The following is an 8,900-nucleotide window of genomic DNA, read 5'->3' on the forward strand; positions in this document are numbered from 1 at the left end:
TGCTGCCCCACTGTTCAGTGCCCAGGCTCAGAGGGGCAGGAGCCCCTCTCCCCTTGCCCTTGCTCTGGCCCTGATTACAAGGGATTACACCCAGGTTTCATACCAGCTCTGGGGTGGTTTAATCCATTCCTTAATATCTGGGAGAGAGACAAGGAGCTGGCAAAGTGATTTGGGCTGGCTGAGACAAAAGGAGATTGAGAGAGACTTCCAAGGGATCTGACAAAGCTCAGCAAGTGGGCAGCATAATGCAAGATGAAGTTCCACATTACCAAGCGGACAGTAATAAGAACTTGAGAGAATAATCTGAACTACTCTTATACCATGGGGCTCTAATTCAAATGTAATCACTTGAGGAAAATATCTTGGTATCACTGTGAACGGCTCAATGAAAACATCTGTTCAACATACAATGGTGGTCAAAAAAGCAAGCAAGCTGTTAGGATGTCTAAAGGCAGAGGCTGAAAAGGATGATAGAAGTATTAAAATGCCACTGTGAATACTGAGAGTGCACCCTCAGCTGGAATTGCTGCAGTTGCTTCTGGATGGCACACCTGAAAATACAGAAGGCACAGAGATGCTTCATCATGCACCAGTCAATAACACTTACTGGCCAAGCACAGTTAAAACTGGGACAATTTTTAAATTAGGAGCTAGAAAGAAAGGAATTATCAAACGGGTATGAAGAAGCGAACCAGGTGTTTCTATGTTTTTACCTTGTTTTGTGTTTTTTGGGTTTTTTTTTTGTTGTGTGGGTTTTTTTTTTTTTTTTTAAGAGAAAGACAAAAGGTTGTTCTATACAATTTGGGGGGGGGGGGGGGGAGGAGGGCATCTGTTGTTCTGATTGGTCAATCCAGCCAAAACCACCACGAGCAGGAAATGTGACCAGACATAAGGAAACTACTACGATTTTCCTTTCCTTTTCTGTTTTTACTTTTTCTGCTTATTCTAAACACAGCCCATAACTAACTACCAGAAATGATTAGCCCGTGTTATCATAAAGTCAAAAGCTCAGCAGAAATAAGAGGCCTGTGCATTCATAAGGATATTGGGAACATCCATATATATGTCAGGTAGAATGAAAAAAAAAAGAAGTCAAAAAAAAAAAAAGAAAAGAAAAGAAAAACCATAGCAGCACTACACCCTCATGCTTCCAGGCATTAGCCAACTTCTAATTAACGAGGATTAGGAAGTAATCTCCCCAGCGGGCACACAGAGAGGGTGTACCAACCCACTTGCTCCTGGCAGACGCTGCTTAGATGCCAGGCAGGGGAAGAGCTGAGCCTGGACAGCCCACCCGCAGCAGCCCATGCCCTTTGGGAGGCTGAGGTCTGGGTGCCCAGGGGACTGCACACCAGCCCCCCCCAATGACTGAAGGGGCTGCAAGAGCGGGCTCGGTCACCCCAGCTCAACCTCACTCCTGGCAAGGGGGAGGGTCGGGGAGGGGGGGAGCGGGAAGTGGGGCAGAGTTTTGCATCTGTTGCTTTGCAAGCAGAGGGGGCTTCCCTGAGGAAAGGAGAGGGGATGAAATGTATTCGCTCTGCATTGGTAGGAGGAATATATATATGACTTAGTACATTTTACAGCAAGGAAGCGGAGCATGGGCACCTCCTGAAATTAAGAGAAAATTGGCTTGAGTAGGCTTTCAAGTCCAGAGCAATACGTACACCGACTTCCTCCTAGGGCAACCTATAGCACTGGCATGGCACCAGACTCCTCTTTGCTAAATATTTGGTACCAATTGCTCCCTGTGAGGGTTTTGGCACCCCCAGTTGAAGCATCCAGTGTTGGCCATGCTACCGCAGACCAGTGGTCTGACCTGTCCCAGCACCGCTTAGACAGGTCACTGCAAAAACACAGCACACATTTTAAACAATGTGTTGTCCCCTGCCCCTAAAATGACGTTCCTGGCTTCAGCATTCCGAGTAAAACTGAAGCCCAGATGTAACCAAGTGGAGTTCAGACATCAGCTTTCTCCTGCTGATGCTAGTGAAACACAATCAAGCTCACGTTCTCGTAGCAAGGTTGACTTGTGAAGGAAAAAAAAAAAACCACCCACACAAGTTTTTATCCCTAACCAAGCAATCCAATCAATCTAATACTGAAATTACACTTGAAGTTAACTTCATGCAAATATGCAAATGCACAAGTACTGCTGTGGTGCCAGGGAGAGCTGTGGCTCTGCACATGCATGAGTGATAAGAGGCTGAGCTCGATCTGCTTGGTCCTGTTCCGACTTCTCCAGTGACTGCTCCAGAAGGGTAAACAAAGATTAACAAGGAGGCTGTATTTCTTAAATAGGAACTCCTCTTGTTTCATACGCCATTTTCTGCTTCTTTTGGTGCCAACAGTGTTCTACAGCATGATAAATAAGGAAAGGACATGGGCAATGCCACGTGTGTGTACATGGCACTTGCATACCTGTGTCAAGGTGGCAAAAATAATGGACAGAGACTGTGCACAGATACCACCAACGGCTGCAAGTTAGTTTTTGTCACTGCTGTTTTTAAATGCCCTGTAGAAATAAAAAATAGCAAACACTAAGGCCTTTACCATGGATACTTCCACTAAACCAAACCTTATAAAACGTGGGATGTTTTGTAAAATCGTAACTGTGTTTCAAAAGAAACACAGGGGAAAACTGTGAGAAATACAGAAACATCCAACTTAAGCCTCTTTGGGATGAAGTTTCGACTTTCAACATCAAAATATTTTTTTGTTTAGAGTATTTTTTTTTGTATTATAATAATACAATTCCACAAAGAAACACAATATTGGCTGTCCTAAGATGGAATTCCTCTCAAAAATTTCCGTTCAAAACCATCAAAGCATTTAACTTCTACTTCCATCCCAGACTTCCATCCCAGGATGAAGGCCAATTCCTCAATCCTGATGAAACAGAGCATTTGTCCTTAGCCCAGATCAAGCAATGAAAAAAAAAAAAAGCAGAGGCCAGAACAGACATGAGTGACCTCCAAAACCAAAGAGATTAAAACATACAAGAAAAAAAACAAACCAAAACACAACAGTTCACTGTGCATAATTAATAATGGTGTGTGTTCTCCTTTCTCCTTGATGCATAAGACATGAAACATTTATGAGAGAAAAGTGGGGTGGTGTACGACTAGGAGCCCCATAATTGTGAGTTCTCTGAAGGAGAGGCTGGGCAGATGTCCTGCCTGACAGCAAGAAAATCATTTAATCTCTGTACACTTCAGTTTTCCGTGCTATGAATCAAACTGACTGCCCTCACAAAGTAAGTTTGGAGAATCTCAATTAGTTAATGTTCGTAAATGACTGTGCAAACACAAGCTAGTATTAACCAGGGAACTGTCTTTGCTACACTACTGTCTGTTAAACAACCAGGAGGTAAATTTCTCTCTGAACATTTACAAAAGGGAAGGCAGCATTAATGCTCCACAAGGAGAAAACTACAAAGAACAGATTTTCAGTGCATGCACTTCTTCTTGAAATAAACTGTGTTAAAAGCACTTTACTTAAAAAGCACAGTGATAGTAGCATCCTGCTAAATATAGATGACTCACCACAATTTAGTAGTGAACATCCTTAAAGAGTACCATTACAATAGTGCTTAACCTGACGCATAAATTTAAGCATTCTCCTGTGGTTACAGTTTGGACCAAGACACTCAAGACAACTACCAGTGCCCGCTGACCTTCAGTGGGTCACGAAACCTGTCTGAGCCTCACTTTCTCCATCTGTACTACCAGTATAATAATAAAAACACATCTCCCCAATGAAGGCAGGAAAAATGATTTTTAAGTTTCTTAATTGTTGTTTTCACCATACTTTGTAGATCCATATTACGATTGAGCAGCTAAATATAGTGGTTCTCGAGGCTCTTTGAGATCCCTCAGAGAAGGGCATCTTACAAAAGAAAATCGGGTTTTAGGCAATACTGAAGAAACAGAGGTAAAGAATCAGTTTCCAAAATAAGGGAAGGATGCCCACTTCAGAGACGCAAGAAGTAGTTAATGCATCTGTGCCTACCGCTGGGGACCAAGGTCAGGTCGTGAGCAAAATGATTTATCTACACGTCACAAAACCACACAGCTTGACACAAATGGCAATCTGTTCCAAAAAAAAAAAAAAAAAAAAAATGCATAAGCATGGAAAAGCGACGGACTGCCACAGTCCTCTCTTGCTGGGGCTGAAGACCTGGTGCAGGGCTGGGGAGGAAATGTGGGCAAGCACAAGGGTGCTGCAAGGCCAAAACTTAAACGCTCAGTTTCAGCTGCGCTAACCTCACACTGGCAGGAGGGTGACTCCAGGTGAGGACTGGAAAGACCAACCTGTGTGAAACGTTGCGGACCAGCAGCTGTTGCACTGATGGCAGGCATGCACCGTACCACCCCCCACCACCCTCCTCCTTGCCCTGATCTTGCAAGATCCAGCTTCAACGGACCCTAACAGGCTGACATCTCACCTGTTGCAATACTGTGTCACAGGATCCAAACACCATGCAGTTGAAGGAAAAAAAAAAAAAAAAAAAGTTGGTTCTGCAGTTTAGCTGTACTCGATGTGTGATTTCTAACACATTTGACAACTTGCAGTGTGCTATTTGTGGCTATGCAGCAGGATTGATTTGCAATCACAAATTCGGTTTCAAAGCTCTAAACAGAATTCCCCGCTATCTTTCCTTAAACTTCTCTGGGGAGCCTGAAAAAAAATATTACACCCGCAAAAGTTATTATGCTCATAATGCTTTAGAGGGAAAAACATAGATGCTGCCCCTGCCCCAGGTGCATTAAACATGGGTATTAGAGGCCCAAAGAAAGCAGTCATCTGGCTTCAGTTAAAAAGAATCATTGCCGTTCTACAAATCCAAAACAATGTAAGAAAATGGGACTATAATACTTGATTGACATTTCACTACAAAGTCTGACTATTCTACCATAAGCATAAAGTGTGAGAATGACAAAATGACCTCCAGGGACCTTTTTCCCCACCGCTTTTCATTTGTTTGGCATTAAGTATTTCTTCCATAGATACACTCTTACAGCTTCAGACCCCTTAACTTTTAAACCTTTCACCTCTCATTTAGGTATCACTTTGCATATGACACCGTTGTTTTTATCCTCTATCCTCTAAACCAATGTAAAGCCTCTGAAAGGGAAAGAAAAAAATAATAAAAAAAAAAAAAAATCACTCTTCCTAACCAGACTTGGCAACCTAGAGCAGAAACACACTTAATGATCTTCTGCAAATGTTGTTTAGAAGAAACTCTCTCAATTTTATTTCAGCTTTCCTGGGTGTCTGTCTGTTCCTTGTTGCTTATCAGGGTTTTCTTTTCAAACTCAAGAACCACCAAAAACATGGTCATACTGTGTAACCCAGAAGTAACTGTGTACTACAGCTGTTTTCATCTACCACTGTCTTCTAAAGACTTTTCCTAAGACAAAAATTAAAAAAAAAAAACAAACTTAAGACACAGGTGGTTCATTAAGGTAATCTTTAAGCCTTAAAATGAAGTGCAAGAAAAAGTATTACACTATTGCAGAAAAACATTTCATGGAAAGGTGTGGTTTTGTTCCTAGTTGCCCCCATTGTCATTGTCCCCACATGCCCTCAACCAAAAAAAAAAAGAAAACTAAACAGAGTCAATCTTTTTGCCTAAAGAGATAATTAAACGCCCCTTTAATTTTAACTTCAAATCTGGTTACTACTACATGTTTTCACAGGGATGTTACTTAACAGAAACACTTCATCACTTATACGCCTCTAACTGCTGTAGGCACAGTAACTTTGTAGACAGTTACACCTTTGCAATGTCTGCAGACAAAAAATTGTGGCATTGAGAACCTGAAAGTCACTGAACTCACTTTTCAAACAGGAAAAAGTTCAAAAAGTAAACAAATAGCATGAAGTGTGAAACAGCTGAGATTATTTCTTTCAATTAAGTGCTAATAAACTTTTTTTTTTTCCCGTAATTCATTTCTTTGAAGTCAGCAGGTGCAATTTCCGTTTAATGCACGTGACTCAGACTCCCAAATGTTTTCTGAGGATGAGGCTCAGAGTGCTTTTGGGGCTGAGGCATTTGTGAAAAGTTCACCTTGACCATCACAAGACTTGTTTCTCAGCGGGCCCCGGGCAGAGAGGAATGGCCTGCTGCGTCTCGCCAGGCAGCGAAAGCCAGGCACTGCCACCCAAGCAGCAGACTCCATCCACATCCAGACTGTGAGGAAGTTTCATCCAGACCTTGCTGAGATGTCTCTTGTGGGAGAACCTGTCATTTCTTGCTGCCCCCCCCACTCTCTCAGGGATCACTTGCAGCAGGTTTCCCAGTTTTCCAGCTGTGAAGGTGGCCAGCAGCAGTGCCCAGCTGGCTCAGTGGAGCTGTGCATTGCTCACTGCTGAGCAGACCTCTGCAAAAGTACTTAGTGGACCTCTGCATCAATGAGCAGGCCTTAAGAAAACTACCTTGGGGACCTCAGTAAAACATAACTGAGCAGGCCTGCTTTTAAGTTCGGCATTACTTGAAAGAAGGCACATTGCCACCTGATCAACAGATGAGTCTGAACATTTTGCACTTTGTAGTTTCTACTGTCGCCCTTACCGCAGCACCTCCCAGTGCTCTCCAGCAATGCACTAAGTGATGCCAGTAGCATCTGTCACATGCAATTCATTCCCTCTCCACACAGAGGACCAGGGTACACACCTTGTTTCGGAAGGGCTTCTGGGAGCAGGAGGTGGTGGAGTGATTTTGGGTCTTTCCACACACCCAAGGGTAGGGACTTATTTTAGAGCAGAAAGAGCCTGCCGTAAGCTTGGGAGGAGGAGGCAGAGGGAGGACCCCCCGGGGGACACAGAGGGCTCCGGGCAGCCTGTCACCATCACTGCAGAAAGTTCCCTGCTGCCTCAGGGCCTGAGTTTTCCACCCAGGTGAGCTTATCAAGGGGTTAGGCCCAGACAACCCAACATGATGCGAAGCCCAGTTTTAAAGCAAGTTTTACAGCCCCGTAAGGAACAGCAGAAAAAAAAAAAAAAGAAAAAGAAAAAACATATATAATAATAGGAAGAAGGATGGTGCAGGGAAGCAGCAAAAGGAGCCGAGCAGAGCAGCGCTCCTTCCCCACGCCTGCCTGCAAGCAGCACTCACCAGCCGCCGCATTTCCGAGCATCACCGCTGGGACCGCAACCAGAGCAAAAAAAAAAAAAAAAAAAACAAAAAAAAAAAACGGGGGGAAAAAAAAAAAAAAGAAAAGGAACTTCCCCACCCGGCTCGGGGGACGGGGCATCGCCCTGGGGTCGGCGCCGGGGATGGGGCGGGCGGGGAACCCGCCCGCCCCATCCCCGGCGCCGACCCCAGGGCGATGCCCCGTCCGTGGGTACCGTTCCCGCTCCACCCGTGCAGCACTCACCTCGCAGGGCCAGGAGCGCGGCCAGGGCTACCGGCACCCACCTCCCGCCGCCGCCGGGGCGCCGCCGAGTCATGCCGGGCCGGGCGAGGGGCGCAGAGCGGGCCGCCGAGCCCCCGCCTTTCCCCCGCAGGTGCCGCCGCCGCCGCTGGTGGTGGTGGTGCCGCCGCCGCCGTCCCGGGACCGCCCGCTCCCGGCGAGGCTCCGCCGTGCCCCAAGTCCCGGTAGCCCGGGGAGGGCGGCAGGCGCGGCGGCCGGCCCGAGAGCGCAGCCTGGCGGCCCCCAGCCGCCCCCGCAACCCGCCGGGCTGCGGCTGTCACCCCCAGCACGTCCCGTCCCAGTACACGGTGGCACATCCCACCCGCCTGCCTTCTCTGCGCGGGGCACACACAAATTGGGGGTTGCCCCCCCGCCCCGCGCCGCCGCCAACCCGGTGCCGCTGCATCCGTAGGGATGCTCCACGGGCCAGGGTGAGGAGCGGCGGTCCGGCACAGGCTGGAGATTGCACCGCCGCAGCTTCTCCCTGTCACTGGGGGCTTCTTCTCCCCAGGACCTGCCTATGGCTGCGTGGAAGAAGAGGGTGGCAGCACCCGGCAAACGGTTTGGGACGGGCGGCATGGGGCTGGGCACCGCTGCAGCACACAATATAAACCTTCCCGGATCGTTGTTTAAAGGTATGAGCTGCCCTAACTACACCATTTAAGACAGTGGGAGACATGAACGTTCAGAACCCCTAAAAAAAAATTCAGACCAAGATATCCCTGAAGGGAGTAAGGCAGTTCTTGGATTTGGGGCCCCGCAATGCTACATAACACAAGAAACACCAAGAAGTTGTGTCATTTAGGGTCACGGGCTTAAGTCATTGCCGTCCTTAAGGCTACACAGAAAAATCAATCAATTGAAATCCAGCACGCTAGACATCAAGTGTGCATGTAGAGGGTGGGAAGGGAGGAAAGGAGCTCTTTACAAATTTAGGGCGGTCATCCGGGGAAAGGATCAAAGCAGAGGGCTTGCACAGGACGACTCCTTCCACATCCCCAGCTCCCTGTCCAAGTCTGACCACGTTAGTTTTGCTTTGTGAAAATAAGTGGTTTCATTAGGAAAACCCTAAGAATTCTGCAAAACGTAGGATCACTTTGTTCCCCTACTCAAAGTTTCCTCCCCACCAAAGCACAGCCGTGCAACCTGTGCATCCTGCAGACAGCCTATCCATCTTATGACACTTTTCCCTACCTCCTTCCTAGCCCTGGGAGCATCCCCATGCTCAGTCTACCCTATTGCTAAAGGCCTATCAGGTTTCTGCCTCCTCAGCTGCCTCAAAAGCTGCATTGACCGTTTATGTGGCTGCATTCCCACTGAGAAGGGGGTTCTGCACCTGGGAGTGAGGAAGACAAGGAAAAGCATCTGGGGCAGCAGAACAGAAATGTCTAAGCAACAGGAAAAAGGTAAGTTGGAATATCTGGAAACAGCAAGTGGGAAACACCACCATCTAACAAACTTAAGTTAAGCTCTTCCTTGCCCAGC

The 8,900-nt window shown here is 46.8% G+C and overlaps 1 protein-coding gene across 1 annotated transcript in view; it reads right to left on the reverse strand.

The window, feature by feature from the left end:
* Positions 1–7,425, reverse strand: part of IGSF11 (immunoglobulin superfamily member 11) — a 108,670-nt gene extending 101,245 nt beyond the window's left edge. The window contains exon 1 of the mRNA XM_054220840.1: positions 7,380–7,425. The gene's annotated coding sequence lies outside the window, so the exon portion shown is untranslated. The remainder of the gene's footprint in view (positions 1–7,379) is intronic.
* Positions 7,426–8,900: the final 1,475 nt, after the last annotated feature.

Source organism: Rissa tridactyla, chromosome 1, assembly GCF_028500815.1.
Source record: "Rissa tridactyla isolate bRisTri1 chromosome 1, bRisTri1.patW.cur.20221130, whole genome shotgun sequence".
NCBI classification, from domain to species: Eukaryota; Metazoa; Chordata; class Aves; order Charadriiformes; family Laridae; genus Rissa; species Rissa tridactyla.